Genomic DNA, 21,389 nt, shown 5'->3' on the forward strand with positions numbered 1-21,389 from the left:
GCCAAAGCCGGCCTTAAACTCACTATGTAGCTCCAGGCTGCTCTTGTACCTATGGACTCCTGCTCTAGTCTCCCAGGTGCTGAAAATGACAGGAGTGTGCCCCAAGGCCTGGCTAGGACTACGCCTCATACGACATTGCAGCCTTTTGAGAGTGTGAGCCAAAGTTTGCACAAGGGTTCAACTCTGACTTCAGCTCTGAATCTGTCTGAGGCCAGCATTTGTCACCGTCTCTCACAGCCAGCAAGGTCGGGACACCAGTTTTAGGAACAGGCTTGCCACAGTCTAGCTGAACTGGCTGACCACTAGGAGGGATCCCTACGGAAGAGTTGGTTCCTTCCAACACTGAGCAGCACTCGGGCTTGTGGGCCCTGCTCTGTTTACATGTCTGCCTCTGGAGCCACCATTCTGAGTTCTATGAATATCATGTGGGACCTTCCTTACCTAACAGTCCTTGCGCGTGCCCTAATAGACACAAAGCTGAATATGCCTCACAGTCTGTGGTCTTCAAGGACTAAGTCTGCAGACAGCTGTACACAACTACAGTGTCCTGGGAAGCTTGTAAGATTCTTGGCAGCTTTGTCCTAGTAAGTGGGGGCGAGAAAGCTTCTATTTCTACCCGTTTCTGGAGGTTTGTAGAGATAGGCTTCGGCAGAAATAGAAACAGTTAACATTTTTGCGTGCCTACTGTACACAAGGCTGTGCTGTAAGCAGGGAGCGTGGCAGCGTGCAAGTTCCTGGAGCAGTAGCTGAGGGCTACATCCTGATCCATAGGCAGAGAGAAAGAGACTCTGGCCTTGGCACAGGGAGAAGCTCTTGCTTTTTGCCTGCCTGCCCTAGCCTTGCTAGCACATCCATTCCTTCACTGGTATTGGAGCCTACTTCCTCAGGATTTTAGCACATACAGAAGACCAGCTCACTCAATAAATCATATATATATATTTATATATATATAAATACACACACACATACACACACACATATATAAAATCATTCCGCAGGTTCTGTTACTCTAGAGAACCCTAACTAATACAGTTTGTTTGTTTTGTTTTGGAGACGGGGTTTCTCTATGTAGCTCTAGCTGGCATGGAACTCGCTATGGAGACCAGACTGGCTCCCTTGCCTCTGTCTCTTGAGTGCTAAGATTAAAGGCTTATGAAATTTAGCCTAGCAGAAGCGTTTCCTTCCTCATCTTCCTCTTCTTCCTTCTTCTCCACACCCCCCCAACCCCCAGTGCTGCAGGCCGGGAATTCACATATCATCCAGGCTGGCCCTGAACTCCAGGCAGTCCTCCTGCCTCAGCCTCCTAAATGCTAGAGTTACAGAACTAACTTCTCTGATTTCTAAGCCCAGCAAAGTCTGCTTCTGTTTTTATTTTTTTCTTTCATTCTTGGAGATGCTTTTCTTTTGTCATTTTTTTTCCCCTTGAAACATCAGCTGCAAATATATCTAATAGTCAACCATAACAGAGCCCTTGACAGATGGGCCCCAAAACAGATGGCTCCGCTGAAAGGCAGCAATTGAAGATGGAGGGTAATTTGAGCCAATCAAGAAGACAGAGTCCCTGGAGACAAAGTTCCACAAAAACAGAAACCATATCCCTCAAGCTTCCTTGCTATGTACTTCGCCCACAGATGAGCTTTCCTGAAGGTGGAAACAACTTTTTTTTTTTTTTTTTAATAACATCTGGGATATTGAAAGGGAAGAGAGAGGAGCCCCAAGGCCTTGTCAATCAAATCCACTTTTCTTTTGGCAGATTCAGCATCAGTGACAAATTGCCCAATCTGACATAAACAAAGTTGATAGACATCAGCAAAGCTGTCTCTACACAGCCGCAACAGGGGAACGTGTGGGATGGTCGGGTTCCTTCCCCCCTCCCCCTTTGCACCCAACCGTCAATATATTTAATAACAAATAAAACAATGAGGTCTTTGAGAAGCCCTCCCACCTTCACAGTGCTGTCTGATCGTCAGCCGCTGCTGATTAATGAGCGCATGGGCTTCCTTCCCATTTCAATCATGGTTGCCTTGCAAAGCTTTAAGGACTTCTCTGGAATTCACCAAGGGTTCCAAGCTCACCTGTGAGACTTGGCTGGCACAGAGAGTGCTGGCTTCCACAGCAGAAGAATGCCCATGCTGGCCAGCCACCACAGCTGGGCGAGATGTCTAACCACAGGAACTTCAGTTCCCCCACAGAATGCAGGATGACAGTAAGCCTTCTTTGCCTGCCTCGGGTGGTTACAAGGTTGTGGTAAGGAATGGAAGAATACTTGTAAACTATGTTTTTTTCCTCTCGTTGTATTGCCTTAATTGATGATTTCTGCAGTGTCAGAGCACAGCCTCGGGGGCCTTGGGCAGGCTGGGGAACCACATGACCACTGAGCTATGATCCCAGCCCAATTATAAGCTGATCCATATTTTGCTGAGAAACAATACCATGCTTTAAAAAGCATACATCCTAGCCAGGTGTGGTGGCACACACCTTTAATCCCAGTGCTGGGGAGGCAGAGGTGGGTGGATCTCTATGAGTTTCAGGCCAGCCTGGTCTACAAAGATAGTCCAGGACAACCAGGGCTACACAGAGAAAACCTGTCTCAAAAAACCACAATAGTATTTTTTTGGGGGGGGGGCAGTCTGCTCTTTAACAGATCCCAGTTGGAGAGAAGAACTCTATGTATCTTACACCCTTCAGAGAAGCAGTCAGGGTCCAGAGATGTGATTTACTTTACAGGATAGGAACTAGAACTGTCAACTTTCTTTTTCTTTTCTTTTCTTTTTAAATATTTATTATTTATGTATACAGTGCTCTGCCTGCACATACACTTGCAGTCCAGAAGAGGGCATCAGATCACATTATAGATGGTTGTGAGCCACCATGTGGTTGCTGTGACCTTTGGAAGAGCAGACAGTGCTCTTAACGGCTGAGCCATCTCTCCAGTCCCTGTTAACTTTCTTCCACCGGACACAGCCTTACTTCTTTAAGATAAGACTACACTAAGGATGGTAAAACACAGAGATGGGAAGGCCTGAGTCAATCAACCTTCCTGCTGGACTACTACTTAGATGAGCAAGCAAAATACCTTCTTTTTCTTTTTTAGTTGAGAAAAATGACAATGTATTTATTTAACATTTACATATGAGCTGCATCTTTGTAATTTTTTTTTTTTTTTTTTTTTTTTTGGTTTTCTGAGACAGGGTTTCTCTGTGTAGCCTTGGCCATCCTGGACTCACTTTGTAGACCAGGCTGGCCTCAAACTCACAGCGATCCGCCTGCCTCTGCCTCCCGAGTGCTGGGATTAAAGGCATGTGTCACCACGCCCGGCTAATATTTTTTTATATTAGTAATTAGCTCAGGAAGGATTGGAAGCCCTAGTTAACATTTCCCTAATATGTAATATAGGATTTTAAAAAATTAATTTATTCAGATTACAACTCAATTGTTATCTCATCACTTGTATCCTCCCATTCCTCCCTCCCTCCCACTTTCACCCTATTCCCCTCCCCTAGGTCTATGATCGAGGGTGATATCCTCCCCCATTTTATGGTCATAGGCTATCAAGTCTCATCTTGGTAGCCTGCTTATTCTTTCTTTGAGTGCCACCAGGCCTCCCCACCAAGGGGGGGGGTCATCAAATACGGGGCACCAGAGTTCATGTCAGAGTTAGTCCCTGCCCTCCACCCAACTGTAGAGAATGTCTTGTCCATTGGCTAGATCCGAGTAGGGGTTCTATAGCCCAAAAGGCATGTCCCATGAAAGTCTTCACTTACCAGGAGATTGGGATAGATGTGAGGACATCACGTCGGAACTCTTGGTAAGAGAAATATAGGAGATGGGGAAATAGAAGGATCCAGAGGATCTTAGAAACCTATAAGATGAACATCGTAGCAGGTGTATCAGGGCCCAGGGGGCTCTATTCAAACTACTGCACTAACCAAGGACAAATCCCTTCTTTTTCAACTGATTACGTGCAGCTCAGACAGCCTGAGCAGTAGTCCAGCCGTGCTCCCCGCAGTCCTCCGCTGAGCCTGGCTGGACTTGCCCTTGGCATCCTCTGACACCAGCTTCCAGGCATGCCTGCTTGCATTGCCAGGAGCTGCGGTTCCAGCTGAAGCCGGATTTGTCATCCTTGAGAATGTCAAATCACCTTTTGTGCAGTTGAAACGAAACCCATGCAGAGGGCAAAGTTAGAGCCTTCCTTCCCCTTTTCAGCTTTTAATGTCTCCCGGAGAACACTGCTGATCACTCAGCCACACATCACAAAGCTTTATGTAATTTGCTGCCACCCACTACGAACTCATCTGTGGAAGCAGCAGCTTGAGAGAGAAGAACAATCGGTGTGGTGGGGGAGGCGTCTGTCTGTCCTTTGCGAAATGTTTCTTGCTTTGTAGTCCATGCGGGGCATAGCAGGATGTGCATCAGAACTGCAGACTGCAAACAAGACGGGGGGGGGGGGGGCGGGCGTTGGGGAGGGCAGGAAATGTGATACGAGTTCTAGGCCGCAAAACAATCTTGAACTCCACAACTGTTTTATTGTAGTATAATGAATAATATATGCGTGGCAAAGTGCACAGATCTTAAATGTGCAGTCTAATAAATTTTTAAAAAGCGAACACACCCATGCACTCAGCAGCCAGATTAAGAAACTGAACATTTTCAGCTCTGAGAAGATTGCTTCTTTCCTTTCCCAGCCAACACCCCCTTCCCACTCCAAAATAGACACTCTTCTGACATCCGTCACCATAGATTAGCAATTAGCTTTGCCTGATTTGAACTCTTATGCTAATGGAACCTTCTTCTCCTGTCTACGTCTTCTACTTCTCGGTCTATAAGGCCTGTGCATGAATTCAAGTCCAGTTTGGTCTGCATAGAGTGTTCCAAGCCAGCCAGGGCTCTATAAGAAGACCACGTCTAAAACAATAAAGACATGGTGCTCTTAGAAACATTTGTAAAAGCCGTCTTCAAGGACAAAGATTTTTATCAAGAAATTATTTGTGTTCCTACTTATTTTCTAAGGCTTTTTCTTCTTCTCCCCCCTCCCCTTTCTCTTTTGGCTAATTAGGTAACAGAGTCTCAACAGAGTATGGAGTCACTTAAGCAGCTGTTTATGGTGTGTGCCACTCCAAGCAGCTTTACGCTCAGGTAATTTTAGTATGTTTAACACTCTATGTATCTGTGAAGAACTTTATCTACACATTATGTAAAAGTTTACAGAGCTAATAGCATGCAAGTTTAATAAATACAAAATGCTTTCTTTTATACAAGATTCATGACATCAGGATTTACATTATATCAAATAATGGATAAAAATGTGACATTTCTGTCACTTGTGATCAGCATCATTCAGATGAAAAGTTGCCATTTTGGCAGTCCTTCTTTTAAAGCCTAGCTGTGGTGGTTTGATAAAAATGGCCCTCATAGCCGGTCGTGGGTGGTGCACACCTCTAATCCCAGCACTTGGGAGGCAGAGGCAGGTAGATCGCTGTGAGTTCGAGGCCAGCCTGGTTTACAAAGTGAGTCTCGAACAGCCAAGGCTACACAGAGAAACCCTGTCTTGAACAACAACAACAACACAACACCCCAAAACCAAAAACCAAAACCAAACCAAACCAAAAATGGTCCTCATAGACTCATAGGGAGTGGCATTATTGGAGGTCTGGCCTTGCTGGAGTAGGTGTGGCCTTGTGGGAGGAAGTGTGTCACAGGAGGTGTGCTTTGAGGTTTCAGAAGCTCAGGCCAGCCCAGTGTCATTTTCTCTTCCTGCTGCCTGCCAATCCAGATGCAGAACTCTGAGCTGCCTTTCCAGTGCCATGTCTGCCTGCGTGCTCCTGTGCCTCCTGCCATGACTATAACGGACTAAGCCTCTGCACTGTAAGCCAGCCCTAGTTAAATGTTTTCCTTTATAAGAGCTGCCATGGTCATGGAGTCGCTACACAGCAATAACACTGGCCAACATCTATTCACCTTGACTAAATGAGTGTTTTACCATTGTACACGTGAGACAATACCTTAGACATTAGAGAATGGGCACCTGTGGCCACTACTCTCCTTCCCTACATAGGAAAGAGGTCTGAAGTTGTTGAGTCTTGTCATTTTTGTAGAACAGCAGTTCTCAACCTATGGGTCATGAGCCCCTCAGGGGCCACATATGAGATTTCCTGCATATTAGCTATGTGCACTATGATTCATAATAGCAGCAAGATTACAGCAATGAAATAGCAACAGAACATGGTTGGAGGTCACCATAACATGAGGAACTGTGTTAAAGTGTCGCAACATTAGGAAGGTTGAAAACCACTGCTGTAGACTTAACTGAGCCAGAGGCTCCAATTTTTGCTTGAAAAATAAAAGCTGAGTTAATTTATAAAGGACTTATTGGGAGGAGGGCAACTGGAGAGTTGGTTCAGTGGGAAGAGTATTTGTTGTTTTTGCAGAGCACCCAAGTTCTATTCCCAGCACCCACATGCTGGCCCGCGACTGTCTGCAAGTCTAGTCTTGGGGGGATGCAACACCCTCTTTTGGACTCTGTAGGCATCTTGCACACACATGGAACACACACACACACACACACACACACACACACACACACATGCCCACAAAACACTCATACCCATGAAATTAAAACAAAACAATTTCTGGGGCTAGCAAGGTGGTTCGTCAGATAAAGACACCGTTGCCAAGCGTAAGGCTCTGAGTACACGTACACACACACACACACACACACACACACACACACACACACACACACGGCATATTAATTAACGTAGTAAAAAATAAAACCTTTTGGGTTGGCAAGAAGTCTTAGTTGGCAAAGTACCTACTGCGCCAACAAGAGAACCTGAGTTCTGACCCCCAGAGTCCATGAAAAAAGCCCACTGTGGTGGTTAGCTTCTGTAACCCTAGCTCTAAGGCGAGGGGGCAGAGACAGGTGGCTCTCTGTAGCTCCCTGGCTAGCTATTCATGACCATTGGTGAGCTCTGGGCTCAGTGAGAGACCCTGCTTCAAAAGATAAGGTGGAGAGTGATAGAAGAAGACACCCACCATTGACCTCTGACCTCTAACCACATGTGAACATACACAAATATATCCCACAAACATATACATGCACACAGGAAAATTTTCCATGCAGCTATAATACTAATTATTGTGGGCCTCTTTGTATGCTAATTGTAGTTATGGTCCCTAAGTATATAAGACAAAACTTAATAGAACACCTTACCAGGCAGACATCCTCCAAACTAGAATTGTTATTATTTTTTGTTTGTTTGTTTGTTTCAAGACAGGGTTTCTCTGTGTATCCTTGGCTGTCCTGGACTGGCTTTGTAGACCAGGCTGGCCTTGAACTCGAAGGGATCCTCCTGCCTCTACCTCTTGAGTGCTGGGATTAAAGGCCTGTGCCAATCTGCCTGGCTAAATTACAATTATTAATGGCAACAACTTTGTCTAGGACTGTGGTCACATGTTCCTCATTATGCCAGAACTGTGACCTTCATTGAAATATTACACATGTTCAAAACTGGGTACTCCAAAAAGTGCTTCTTTTTTTTTTTTTTTCGAGACAAGGTTTCTCTGTGATAGCTTTGGCTGTCCTAGACTCACTTTGTAGACCAGGCTGGCCTCGAACTCACAGTGATCCACCTGCCACTGCCTCCCAAGTGCTGGGAGTAAAGGCATGCGCCACCACGCCTGGCCCCAAAAAGTGCTTCTTTAACAATGACAAGGTATTACGGGAGCTGAAGTGAAAGCGGGTCACCATTGCTCTTTTCTGTAATTGGTCTTCTGGGGTGGGTAGCCAGCCCAATTTGCTTGTTTAGGCTGCCAAAACACATCCTTTTTTCCCTTCTAAAAACATAAAAACATGTGGCAGACGCCTTTAATCCCAGCGCTTGGGAGGCAGAGGCAGGTGAATCATTGTGAGTTCGAGGCCAGCCTGGTCTACAAAGTGAGTCTAGGACAGCCAAGGCTATACAGAGAAACCCTGTCTGGAAAAACCAAAACCAAACCAAAACAGAAACCACCCAAAACCATCAAAACATGTTTTTACCTTCCACCTTTTATTCAGATTGTCACCTGAGAGAACCTTTCCTGGCCATACGACTATTTTCTTTACCTTTGTTTTGTCTTTTGTTTCCCTGGCCAAGTTGAAAACCTCTTGAGGTCAGGGATGTTGTCTGCTGTGAAAGTCACCGTGTCCCCAGCACCTAGAACTGGCCCTGGCACGTGAATGGAGCTCTACAGTGAGGAGCAAATATCTGGGTTTGCCCTGCTCCAGGGGAATTCAGGAAATGCTTCCTCTAGTACTGTCAACTCCAACCACGTGGGCAGGAGGAGGGCGGAGCTCCCTTGACTATACTTGTAGCGACAACTCCGCCTCAGGCTCCGCCCGAGCCCCGCCTATGTTCGTGTCCGCTCTTGCGGGTCTCCATAAAGTTCATTTGGCGGCGCAAAGCGCAGGGCCTTCTGGGAACTGACCGCCTCGGCCAATCAGGAAGCGCGGGCGAGCGGCGCGAGAAGCAGCAGTGGCGTAGTGCTGCAACCGGGAGCAGGCGGCAGAACCAGGTAAGGTGTGTGAGCTGCGGGCGGCCACGCGGCCCCAGCCCCAGCCCCGCGTTTGGGGCCTGGACTCGAACAGGACCCCCGAAGCTGGCTGGAGCCCTATCCCGTGTTCGTAGCCACGAGGCTCGCGCTTCCTTTCTTGCAGCAGCTGGGCACGCCGGCCGGCGACACCTTAGCGAAGGCTGTGACTAGGCTCTTCTGAGCGTGGTCCTTCCCACTGGTGCGCTATCGCCACGCCCACCCACGTCCACGGTTGCCAGGCCTTACCGGGCCTGGTTGCACGATAAGGGGGTTGTTGGGGGGTGGGGTGTCCTTCCAAAGATTGGCTTTTCCGGGTAAAGGGAGACGACCCAACGAACCCCTGTCAACTCTTGTTTCCTTTACTGATAATACGACAGGATGCTAATGGGTGCCACTGTGGTTGGCTCACCTGTCTCTGGGTACCCTGTGCCCTATCTTCTGTAAGGGATGTCCAAGTATGTTGGGTCCTTTTTGAAAGAAAGTCACAGCATGCTAGGCATGGTGCTCTTGTCAATGAAGTTTGAAGCCAGCCTGGTCAGACCTGCCCACCCCTACCCCCATAGATGGCTTTCAGCACGAGCGAAGGTCAGAGCTTTTGTGTTCTGTTTGGGGGACACATTTTGTGTTCTGTCTGGGATCACGGTACCTCAAACGTCTAATTGTACCAGGAACATTCATTTGGTTCATAAAAATATCCGAGCATCTTTCCTACCCCTCTTTTTTCCCCCATTGTCTGTTTGTGTTTGGGGTATTTTTAATCTTTTATTTATGCAGAGCTCACCCAGCTTTAAATTCCTGTGCATTAAATTCTTGCAGGGGCAGGTTGGAGACAGGTTCCTTGCTGTGCAGCCCAGGCCTGCCTTAAACTCTAAATCCTCCTGCCTCAGTTTTCTGAGTGCTGGGATTAGAGTTGTGGAAAACGAAGCCTAGCTACGTTTGGCTGATGCCCTTCCTCCTCTTATTCTTGTACTTGAAAGAGACTCTTAGGCTTTGTACCACCAAGCTATGTTCCTAGTCTCATTCCATTTTTCTCTCAGTTAGCAATATAAAAATGGTATGGCCAGTAATCTTTGAGTCTTCATTGGCTTCTCCCTTCCCCAGTCCGTATTGAGTGTTTGCTACCAGGACACAAGTAACCATCACTTCTTAGTCGCACTGTTGAAGTAACTTCCAGCTTCTGCCTTGTTTTTCATCAAAGCAGGTAAAGAGTTCGGCAGATCATACTTGCACACCCAAGCTGAATGTAGCATGTAATATAACTCAGGAATTTGAGGTAGGATGATCTCAAGTTAGAGATTAGCCTGGATGACAAGTGAGAGTCTGCCTAAGGAACCCTCATACTCCCCACCTCTCCTGTAAGCCTTCTCAATAACAATAACAACAACAATAATAGTAATAATGATAAGCCCTCCATAGTGAGCTGTAAGACCCACACCCTCAGTGTCTGCTAGCCTCCTCTACCACTGCTGGACATGTTTTGACATCAGGGCTTTGTTCCTTGATTTTGTATGCTTTGCCTGTTTTCTTCTCAGTCTTTACTTGATGGGCATCTAGAGTGTAAGACTTTCCTCTCTCCTTATCTTCCTGCTTTAGTTGTTGTTAGCATTTAGGTTTTACTTGTCCTATGTGTTGTTTGTCTTTCCCCTTTAGAACACAGGTGCCTACCTAGTACCTAGGTCTGGCACACAGTAGAACAGGTACTCAATAAATATAAAATAAATGAATGTTATTGATACCACTACAGGCTTGGGAATGTGGTGGTGCATAAGACAGGCTTGTTCCTTTGGAAGATATCACACAAGTAAACAATGAACACATAATATAAAAACCATGAGGTGTGAACTGTTGACACACTCTCTCGCACGCTCCCCCACCCCTCATGTGTGTTCTTGTGTGTCTTCTGTCTATGTGGATATTTCCATGGAGGCCAGAAGAGAGTGTCAGATTCCCTGGAGCTGCAGTCACAGACAGCTGTAAGCCCCTGATGGTGTGCTGGGAACTGACCTGGAGTCCTCTAGAGAGCCATAAACTCTGTTAACTGCTGAGCCATCTCTTCAGCCCCTGATCCTACAAGGTAGTATTGTAGGAGACGGGTGACAGAGCAACGATCCAGAAGAGGACCCAAATCTGTCACAGGTCATTTTAATTAGCAAACATGTTTTTGGTTCTCTTGTGTGCCAGGCTTGGCTAGTTGCACAGGACTCAGAGTTAAACATCTGAAATTTCCCTATAGGAAGACATATTTGAGAAGAGATGGTCACAATTGTTCCACCAGGGAAGAAAGTATAGAAGGTTCAGAATAATCAGGGAGAGCCTTTGGGTAGGTGGAGCCATCCTCTGACTTAGCAGTATGCATGGGAGCTCCCATGTCTGTGGTGGGGAGCTGTGTGAACCTGACATGTGTGAAGGGAGGAAACAGCACAAGGCTTCCTAAGGAACGGAGAGCTGCCAGGGCACAGCTGGGGAGGGTGGTGGAGTTGAAGATGGCCCATGGCCGTGTCTGTTCTATGGCACACCTCATGCAGCTGTGTCAAAGCCTGAGGTAAAGAAGCCCCTGATTTGTCTTAGGTGGGAGGTATTTTGGAATGACCACTTTGGCCATGGGGAGGGTGGGTTAGAAGAAATGGGGTGTTTTCGGCTGTTGAGGTGATCAGGAGGAAGTCATGAGGGTCAGAGTAGAGGGGGAGGTGAGGGAATGATTTGTCATAAGGCATGGGAAGTAAACTGGGAGATAGACTGGGCTCAGGTGAGAGGGGAGCCAGGTGGTTTCTGGCTAAATTGATTGTTAGAGGGGACCCAAGATAAGACTGGAATTGTTAGCACCCAAAGATGGGACAGGTGTGGGTATCGTAGAGACAATTAGAAATAATTGGTTTGGAGAAAGAATTAGAATTTAGAGAGGCAGGAGTCTTCTTTGTTTTGCCTTATATTGTTGTTGTTTTTTTGAGATGGGGTTTATCTTGTAGTCCTGACTGTTCTGGACTCACTTTGTAGACCTGGCTGGCCTCAAACTCAGAGATCCGCCTGCTTCTGTCTCCAGAGTGCTCGGATTAAAGGCGTGCGGCATCACCGCCCGGCTCCTTAGATTGTCTTTTTATAGCTATATCCCTCTGTTTCAAATAACCTAAAGGTTGAAATGTTTTGTAGCTTTCCACTCTGCATGTGTTTGATGGATGTGTGTGGAGGGGTACATGCCCATGTATGCTTGTGGATGTCAGAGGTCAGGAGGCTTGAGGAAGAGGTTGGGTGTTTTTCTATGAGCCTGGAGCCAATGACTCACCAAGGTCTACCAGTCTCTGTCCATCCCTCCCTCAGTGTGGGGTCAGATTGATACCACCACACTCAGCTTTGTACATGGATATGAGGGATTTGAACTCAGATCCTCATGCTTGTGCCTCCTGCACTTTCCCCAGTTAGCTGTTTCCTCAGACTGCTTTACTCTTATTCCACCAGTGCACCCAAACAGTAGCTTAATCCTCAACTGCGTAATGGCTGACTACCAAAAAAACAAAAACAAAAAACTCCAAAACTCCAAACACTGCCAGAGATTTCTTTTTTAAGTTCCCATGCTGGTCTGTAAGGTCCACTAAAGGAAGAACCTCATCCCCCTCCCTCCAGTAATTTTGGAATGTCTTTGATGTAATAGTTGCTTTTTGATCATTGCACTAGGACTTGATGATGTAAAAAAAAGCACAACAAACTTGCCAGACTCAAGGACACTGTTAGACGACAGAGGAGAGGTTAGTAAAAGGTGGCCGTATGCCTAGGTTTGACATGCACTTTTAGGGGACAAGGTATAGAAATGGTGGGGCTGTTTTAAGTAGCGTGTCTTAGTAGCATCTTCAGAAAGGAGACCCATGAGCAGAGGCTTGAGTTGAGTAAGGGGATATGTCTCATCTGCATTTAGGGACTAGTGCTTTGTACATGAAAAGGGAGTGGTAACTGCAGAAGCCGGTGGCAGCCATGAGTTCAGCATATATGAAGAACCAGCAGGAGGGCATATGGCTGAAGCACACAGTCATGGGGAAGAGTGGGAGTACAAGGGCAGATGATGGAGGTCTCAGTCCCCCAGATCTCATGCATGCTAAGCAAGCACTATTGCTCGGTACCTCCTGCCTCAGCCTTCTGAGTAGTCGGGATTACAGGCAGGCAGTTACCTTCACATTGGGCTGCATTTGAGTTTACAGATAGTGGGAGTTATTGGAGGCTTTATTTCCCCCAAGAAAACCCTTTCTGTTTTTGTCTTTTTGTTTTTATTTTTTGTTCTGAAACTTAAAGCTAGGGCTTTGAGCATGCTAGGCAAGCACTGTATCACTGAGCTGCATCCCCAGCCCTGGGTGTCAAAGCTCATCCTCACCATTAGGCAGAGAGCATACTGGGTAGCAGAGAGATCAATATAGGAACAGGGAAACCATGCTGGAGGCTGCTGTGATCTTGGGTGAGACATGTGCAAGAGGCTTGGAGTAGTGATAACGGTGGAATAAACAAAAGTGGATTCATAAGTATTTTAAGAACAAACCAATACATAGCAGGTATCATGACAGGAGAGGGAGGAAGGAAGGAGGGAGAGAGGGAGAGAGGGATGGGGGAGATTGAGAGGTGGGGGGGGGGGAGAGAAACGTGGTAAGACGGAATAGGGAGGGGCTTCTCGCTAGGCCCAACCCCACTGAACTCTTGGAGAGCACACTTCAGCTATATATAAACCATAGTATTAGGATGAGGCTTGAGTTGACCATAATATTTATTCATTGAGTGGTTACTGTGTGGCAGGGGAGAGAGGTGTAGTACTTTAAGTTTTCAAAGATGAGTCACAGAAGGAGTAATTATCTTGCTCAGAGTCTCACAATAAAAGGATAGCTGTTAGGAGCTTGGGTGGGTGTTTTTTTGTTTTGTTTTGTTTTTGGTTTTTTGAGACAGGGTTTCTCTGTGTAGCCTTGGCCATCCTGGACTCACTTTGTAGACCAGGCTGGCCTCGAACTCACAGCGATCCACCTGCTTCTGCCTCCCAAGTGCTGGGATTAAAGGCATGCGCCACCACGCCCGGCTGGGTGGGTGTTTTTGTTTGGGGGAAAAATGTGAGAAGCCAGGGCAGGGCATGGACGGTAAGTCTGGTCATCAGATGCAGAAAGGCAGAAGCAGTCTCACTGGAACTCCTGTGAGGGACTCAAGAGCCCTGTAAGAGATGTGAGAAAAAAGAAGACAAAGAGTAGGTTGACAGGAAGCGGTGGCTAGAGAGATGCTGACACACACACCTAGTGTTGCAAGGACTTGAACTTAAGGAATGACAGTCAGGCCTTGTGAGGTAGTGAGAGGCCAGGGGAAGGCCATGTAAGAATTTTGACATTCCTTTTTTTTTTTTTTTTTTTCCCTCTGTTAAGGTAAGAGGTTGGATAGAATTTGTCTTTGGAGTTTTTAGTAAGAGTTACCAGGCTGGAGAGATGGCTCAGAGGTTAAGAGCACTGCCTGCTCTTCCAAAGGTCCTGAATTCAATTCTCAGCAACCACATGGTGGCTCATAAGCATCTATAATGAGATCTGGTGCTCTCTTCTGGTGTGCAGGCGTATATGAAGGTGAAACACTGTATAATTAAATAAATCTTAAAAAAAAAAAAAAAAGAAAGGAAGGAAGAAAAAAAAGTTAGCATTAGCTTTTACTATCTACCTGTTTCTTTCAAAAGTTTCCTTTGAGCCTGATCAGATGGATCAGTTGGTAAAGGCACTCTTACCAAGCCCCACGATGTGGAAGGAGAGAAGCAACTCCTTCCCGTAGGTCCTCTTCTGACTTCCACACTCAGACTGAGACACACACCCCTCTCCCCAGGTGAAGTGTGATATGTTATCAGTATTACGGTGTCTAAGTCTGCAGAGTGAAGACTTAACAGTTCAAGGTCAAGTGCAGATGCAGAGGACAAGAGCGAGTTAGAACCTGACGGGTATAAACCAAGGGCCACACAGGAATGGAGAGGGCAGCTGGTGATGGTGATTAGAAACTACACTTTGACATGTAGTAAATATGACAGTGATAGGCTTGAGCGGACGGACACTGGCAATGTCTGAAGCCCAACTCAGGTTGGAATTGGAGTGCAGTGGCTTTGAGGATCATTGAGAACTAGGAACAGCACACAGGTATGAAGTAGGGAATTTAGGGGCAGTATTTCTTGCTGTTATTATTTTTTTTTCTTATTATTCTAAGTACTGTATTTTATTTTGTTTTGTTTTTTGAGACAGGGTTTCTCTGTGTAATCTTGGCTGTCCTAGATTCACTTTGTAGACCAGGCTGGCCTCTAACTCACAGCGATCCTCCTGCCTCTGCCGAGTGCTGGGGTTAAAGGCGTGTGCCACCACACCCGGCCCTGTAGGGCATTTTCTTTTCTTTTTAAAAAATATTTATTATTATTATTATTTTGTTTTGTTTGTTTTTGTTTTTCAAGACAGGGTTTCTCTGCATAGCCTTGGGTGTCCTGGACTCGCTTTGTAGACCAGGCTGGCCTCGAACTCACAGCGATCCGCCTGCCTCTGCCTCCCGAGTGCTGGGATTAAAGGCATGCGCCATCACGCCTGGCTGCTTTTATTATTTTTAAATAAAAGTTCCTTATGTAGATAATTTGTGTTTCTGTGTGATACTAGGTTACTTCTCTGCTACCTGGAGATGAATTAATGCAAGTGACATTTCCCAACACTGCACATTCTTTACTGTAAAAACCCAGTCTCCCGGGCAGTACTTACCAGATTCTTCTTTTCTGTGTGGCTGATTAATTTTCCTTCTTTGCTTCCCCCAGAAAAGCCTTACAGATAATGAGCAGGTCTCTCTTCTCCTGCCTCCTAGAACTATAGAGAACTACTCAGGTGGGCGTAGCGGCGCACTTCTTTAATCCCAGCACTCAGGGAGGCAGAGATACTTCCTCCCCCTAATTCTCTCATCTCCATTACTAGTGCTGCGATTGCAGATGCACAGCCCTAGGCCTGCCTTTTAAAGTGGGTGCCGGGGATCCACAGTCAGGTCCACATGCTCCCACAGCAGGCCCACTCTTTATCCATCAATCTATCTCCCTAGCCCCCAGATGTCTTTTTGACAATATCTCCCAAAATATAGTAGTGCTAACTGCTTTTTTTAGGGTGAGGATCTTTGTGGTTGAAGTTGATGGTATTTGGATATGGTAAAATTAGAACATACTGTTTAATTATATAGATGTACATTGTGATGGTTTGAATGAAATGTCCCTTCACAATCGTGAGCTTTGAACACTTGGTCCCCAATTGATGGCACTGCTTAGGAGGAAGTATGTCACTGGAGGTAGGCTTTAAGCGTTCTTTTTTTTAAAGATTTATTTTTATTTTATGAATGTTCACCTGATATATGTCTATGCACCATGTGCACAAGTGCCCATGGAGGCCAGAAGGGGACACCAGCTCTCCTTGACGGAAGTTACAGACTGTTGTGAGCCATCATGTGGTTGCTGGGAATTGAAGCTGGGAATTGTTCTGGAAGAACAGCAAGTACTCTTAACCGCTGAGCCATCTCTCCAGCCCCTCATTTAATCTTGTATTAAAAAGTGCTTAAGATCAGAATCAGGACTGTGTGCTTGCTAGGCAAGCGTTCTGCCCCTGAGTTGCACCTCCAGCCTTCATTTAATCTTTGTGTCTGTGCTGCGGCCTAGTGTGTGTGTGGCTAGCCAGGTGCTTTGCACTCTTGTGAAACCATGATTTATCAGGAACAGCTCAGACACCCTTCCAGGATTAGCAAAAGCTGTGAAGGGTCTTTATGTCTTCAAATATTTGAAAAGAATCTAAAAAGGATAGTATTTCACGTTAAAATAATGACATTCAAATTATAGTATACATTATTAAAGTTTTGCTGGAGAGCAGACATGCGTATATGCTTGCATGTTTTTATGGCTGCTGTCAAACTACAGTGGCAACGGTGAGTAATGACAGAGACTGGCCTACAAAGCCTAAAATCGTCATTACCTTTCCCCTGCTCATAGACTGGACAGACCTGAGAGAGCTGGCTCTGAGGCCTCTCATGCTTCCCTTTGTTTCTCAGCTTTTGAGTTCCGGAGACTCTGATCTCTGCAAAGTTTCTGGGAGTAACCAAGTAGTAGCCATTTCTGGGATGACCCAGTGGTCTCTTTTGCTTTTGAGAAAGTATGTCATGTACTCTAGACTGACCTCAAACCGTAGCTTTATTAGTTACTTTACTGGTTGCTGTGATAAAATACTGTGACAAAAGCAATTTAAAGGGAGAGTGATTATATTGGCTCAATGTTTGCTAGTCCATGCTGGGGAAGTCATGATAGCAGGAACCTGAGGGCAGGTCATTGAATCTACTGTCAGGAAGAATACTGAACATTTGTACCTCACTGGCTTTCTCCCTTTCATTTAGCACAGGATCTCAGCCCATGGAAATGTTCCACCCATATGTAGGTTGGATCTTCCTACCTTAATTAACCCACTGGCATGCCCAGACCCTAACCTAATCTAAACAATCCCTCACAGGTGTGTCCAGAAACGTACGTCCTAGATGACTGTACATCCTTTCAGGTGAGCATCAATGGCCAAGGGTGCTTTTGAATTCCTCATCCTCCTGCCTGCAAATGTTTAGATTATAGGCATGTGCCAACCATGTTCCATGCAGTAGTCTTTAAAGAGCCCAGTGAACCCCTAATTTGCAAGTTGTCACAAGGCCTATTAGGTGGGGGGGGGGGGGAGAATCTTACTTGTAGATGATGCTTAAATGCAAAAGAGAAATCACTAAGCTAATAATACGAGGAACAAGTGAGTACATCTTGATATAACAAGCAGGAATATGATAAGAGGCCAAGAATGAGGCCACTTAGAATACAAAAGTAGCCATTTTCTGAGGACCCTAACTAAAAGTGGTTTAGAAGTGCTCAATAGTTTGGGTATTTAGATATCTACTCTTTTTTGTCTTGATTGAGTATTTAACATGGTTATTTTAAGAATGTGGAAATGACCTTTTTTTTTTCATAATTAAAACATTTTTTACCCAGGTAATGGTGGCACATACCTTTAGTCCCTACACACAGGAGGCAGAACCAGGTGGATCTCTCTCTGAGTTTGAGGTCAGCCTGGTCTCCAGAACAGGTTTCAGGACAGCCAAGGCCACACAAAGAAACTCTATCTCAAAACAAAACAGGACAACAACAAATCCTAATCAAACAAAAAACAAAACCAAAGCCCTCACATTTTAATAGTAACTGAACTGAAATTATCTGATATATTTTAATTATCTTTATATAATGAGTTCATTTTACTATATATGTACTGTAGGGATTGTCTTAGTTAATTTTCTGTTTGCTGTGATGAAATAATCTGTCAAGAAACAGTTTAAAGGAGAAAGAGTTCATTCTGTGTCCTGGATAGTTTTATGTGAGTTTGCCATAAGCTAGCATTATCAGAGGGGAAGGAAATGCCTCTATAAGATCCAAATATAGGGCATTTCCTTAATCAGTGATCTATAGGGGAGGGCCAGCCCATTGTGGGTCGTACCATCTCTGGGCTGATGGTCCTAGGTTCTATAGGAAAGTAGGATTTCCTATTGGGACTCTAGGTGAGAGAGGTAAGGAAGAATGGGGAAATAGAAGGATCCAGAGGGTCCTAGAAACCTACAAGAAGACCATTAAGGCTGGCAGATCTGGACTCAGGCAGGTCAGCTCAAACTACTGTACCAACCAAGGACAATGCATGCAGTAAACCTAGAACCCCTATCCAGATCTAGCCAATGGACAGCACATTCTCCACAGTTGTGTGGAGAGCAGGGACTGATTCGGGCATGAACTCTGGTACCCCCTATTAGACCACTTCCCCTTGGTGGGGAGACCTGGTGACACTCAGAGGAAGAGTAAGCAGGCTACCAGGAAGAGACCTGATAGGCTGTGATCTTATAGTGGGGGATGAGGTCCCCTTCTGTCACAGACTTAGGGGAGGGGAATAGGATGAAAGAGGGAGGGAATGGGAAGATACAAGTGAGGGGATAACAAATATGATGTAATCTGAATAAATTGCTTAAATAAATAAATTAAAAAAAAAAAAAAAAAAAGTAGGCTGAGCAAATCATGGTGAGCAAACCAGTAAGCAGCACCCCTCCATGGCCTCTGCATCAGCTCCTGCCTCCTGGTTCCTGTCCTGGCTCCCTTTAATAATGAACAGTGATCTGGAAGTGTAAACCAACTAAACCCTTTCCTCCCCAACTTGCTTTTCGTCATGGCTTATCATCACAGCAATAGAAACCCTAAGACATTGGCTCATACTGAAAGGGCTGCATTCCATGATATCAGGGAAGACATGATTATAGGAGCATTGCATTCACAGCCAGGGAATGAGTGAGTACAAGTGAGGCTTGGGTTATAAAGCCTCAAGGCTTTGTCCTCAGTGAAGGTCTTCACCTGCTGAAGGTTCACAACTTTTTGTAACAAGTGCCACCAACCAGGGACCAAGTGTTCAAACACACGATGAGCCTCTATTGGGTGCGTTTTCATATTCAAACCACAATGTTTGTGGTAGGGGTTCAGGGCACCATGTGTTGTTTAGAGATTGAATGAGAGGTGAACGCAAACCAGCATAAGGAAACAGAAGAAATTGTGGACATCAGTTATTTTCTTAGCGTCTACCAAACCACCAGCAATGCTAAGTCTTGAGGTTCAAAGGATATATTCCAAAGAGCTGAGAGGGGATACCAGGGGACTCTAGGCTTTTCTGTTTAAGAGTAGTGCAAACAAAGCACTTCTCATTTTTTATTATTAAATCACGCAAAGCACAGTTTGCTTAAGCAAATACAAGGACCGTAGGGGGAATACACCTGCTGTTCTGTCTTACCATGTTTGGTCATGTGAAAAGAGCCAAGAATATTCCTCCTAGGCTTCTGCCTTTCCCAAAGAGATAATGTGGACATGCTGGGGCACTTCCTTTAAGTTCTTGTTTTTAAATGCATTTACTGATCATAGTTTATGTAATTATTTTTAGAAGGTGAGCTTCTCGGAAGAACATTTTGCACTCTAGCTCATCTTAAAAAGGCTCCCAAGAATCTTCTAGATGGGATAATGAGATCTAGATCATGGGATTGTCACAGTAAGAACATTCTTTTGTTTTTTTTAAGAACATTCTTTTTTTTCTTTTTCATCTATTATTATTATTATTATTAGTTTTTTGTTTTTGTATAGCCTTGGCTATCCTGGAGCTTGATTTGTAAACCAGGCTGGCCTTGAACTCGGAGATCTGCTTGCTTTTGCCTCCTGAGTGCTGGGATTAAAGGTGTGTGCCACCCCTCACCCCCCTTCTTTTTTGAGACGGGGTCCTATAACTCACTATGTAGAACACCATCGCTTGAAACTCACGGAGATCTGCCTGCCTCTGCCTCAAGAGTTTTGGGCTTAAAAGTACCTACCACAAAGCTCAGCATTCTTTTTTGTTTGTTTGTTTGTTTTGTTTTTTTGAGACAGTCTCTCTCTGTGTTAGCCATGGCCATCCTGGACTCACTTTGTAAACCAGGCTGGCCTCGAACTCAGCGATCCGCCTGCCTCTGCCTCCCGAGTGCTGGGATTAAAGGTGTGTGTCACCACGCCTGGCTTCAACATTCTTTTTAAAAAAGATTTATTTATTTATTTATTTATTATATATACACTATTCTGCTTATATGTACACCTGCAGGCCAGAAGAGGGCACCAGATCTCATTATAGATGGTTGTGAGCCACCATGTGGTTGCTGGGAGTTGAACTTAGGACCTTTGGAAGAGCAGACAGTGCTCTTAACCTCTGAGCCATCCCTCCAGCCCCAAAGCTCGACATTTTAAAAATCCCTTTACAGCCATATTCCAGCCCCCTCCCTCTTCCTCACAGCTCCACCCTCAAGCTTCCCCTTTTCCCCATTCCTTCTTCTTCTCCTTTTCAGAGAAAGGGAGGCCCCCAAGGGCTAACACTCCCCCCCCCTCCCCAGTACCACAAGTCACAGCAGCACCAAGCACATCCTCTCCCACTGAGGCCTAACAAGGCAGCTCAGTTAGGAAAAGGGATTCAGAGGCAGGCAACAGAGTCAGACACAGTCCCTACCCCTACCTACGGTTAGGGGACCCGTATGTTGACTAAGCTGTACATCTGCTACATATGTGGGGGGGGGGGCTAGGTCTAGCTCTTTGGTTGGGGGTTCAGCCTCTGTATACTGTCATAGGCCCAGGTCAGTTTACTCTGCAGATCTGCTTGTGGTGTCCTTGACCCCTCTTGCTCCCTCTATCCTTCTTCCTACTCTTCACTAGACTCCCTAAGCTCAGCCTATTGTTTGGGGAGTCTCTGCCTCTGTTTTCATCAGCTGCTGGATGAAGCCTCTCAGAAGTTATACTAGGCTTCTGTCTGCAAGCGTAGCAGAGTAGTATTAATAATGGCAGGGGTTGGCTTTCCTGTGGGGCGGGTCTCAAGTTGGGCCAGTCATTGATTTGCCGTTCCCTCATTCTCTGCTCCATCTTAATCTCTATACTTCTTGTGGACAGGACAAATTTTGGGTCAAAGGTTTTATGGATGAGTTGGAGACAGTCACACTATGTAGGAGCAGGCCCTGGCAGTGAACTCACAGTCCTATCTTAGCCTGTAAGGTTCTATACCTTCTCTTTAGATGTGCTGATTTTAATTTGAGGATTTTATAAAAGGTTTATTTCTGTATTTTATGTATATGAGTGTTGTATTTGCATGTGTGTCTGCATGATAGAAGAGGGCATCAGATCCCATTATAGATGGTTGTGAGCCACCATGTGATTACTGGGAATTGAACTCAGGACCAAGAGCAGCTAGTGTCCTTAACCACTGAGCTAT

The 21,389-nt window shown here is 45.5% G+C and overlaps 1 protein-coding gene across 1 annotated transcript in view; it reads left to right on the top strand.

Moving 5' to 3' along the window:
• The first annotated feature begins 8,433 nt into the window (after positions 1 to 8,433).
• Nup93 (nucleoporin 93) overlaps positions 8,434 to 21,389 on the top strand; it is a 101,697-nt gene continuing 88,741 nt past the window's right edge. Inside the window, exon 1 of the mRNA XM_051169277.1 lies at positions 8,434 to 8,553. The gene's annotated coding sequence lies outside the window, so the exon portion shown is untranslated. The remainder of the gene's footprint in view (positions 8,554 to 21,389) is intronic.

Source organism: Acomys russatus, chromosome 26 (genome assembly GCF_903995435.1).
Source record: "Acomys russatus chromosome 26, mAcoRus1.1, whole genome shotgun sequence".
Lineage (NCBI taxonomy): Eukaryota > Metazoa > Chordata > Mammalia > Rodentia > Muridae > Acomys > Acomys russatus.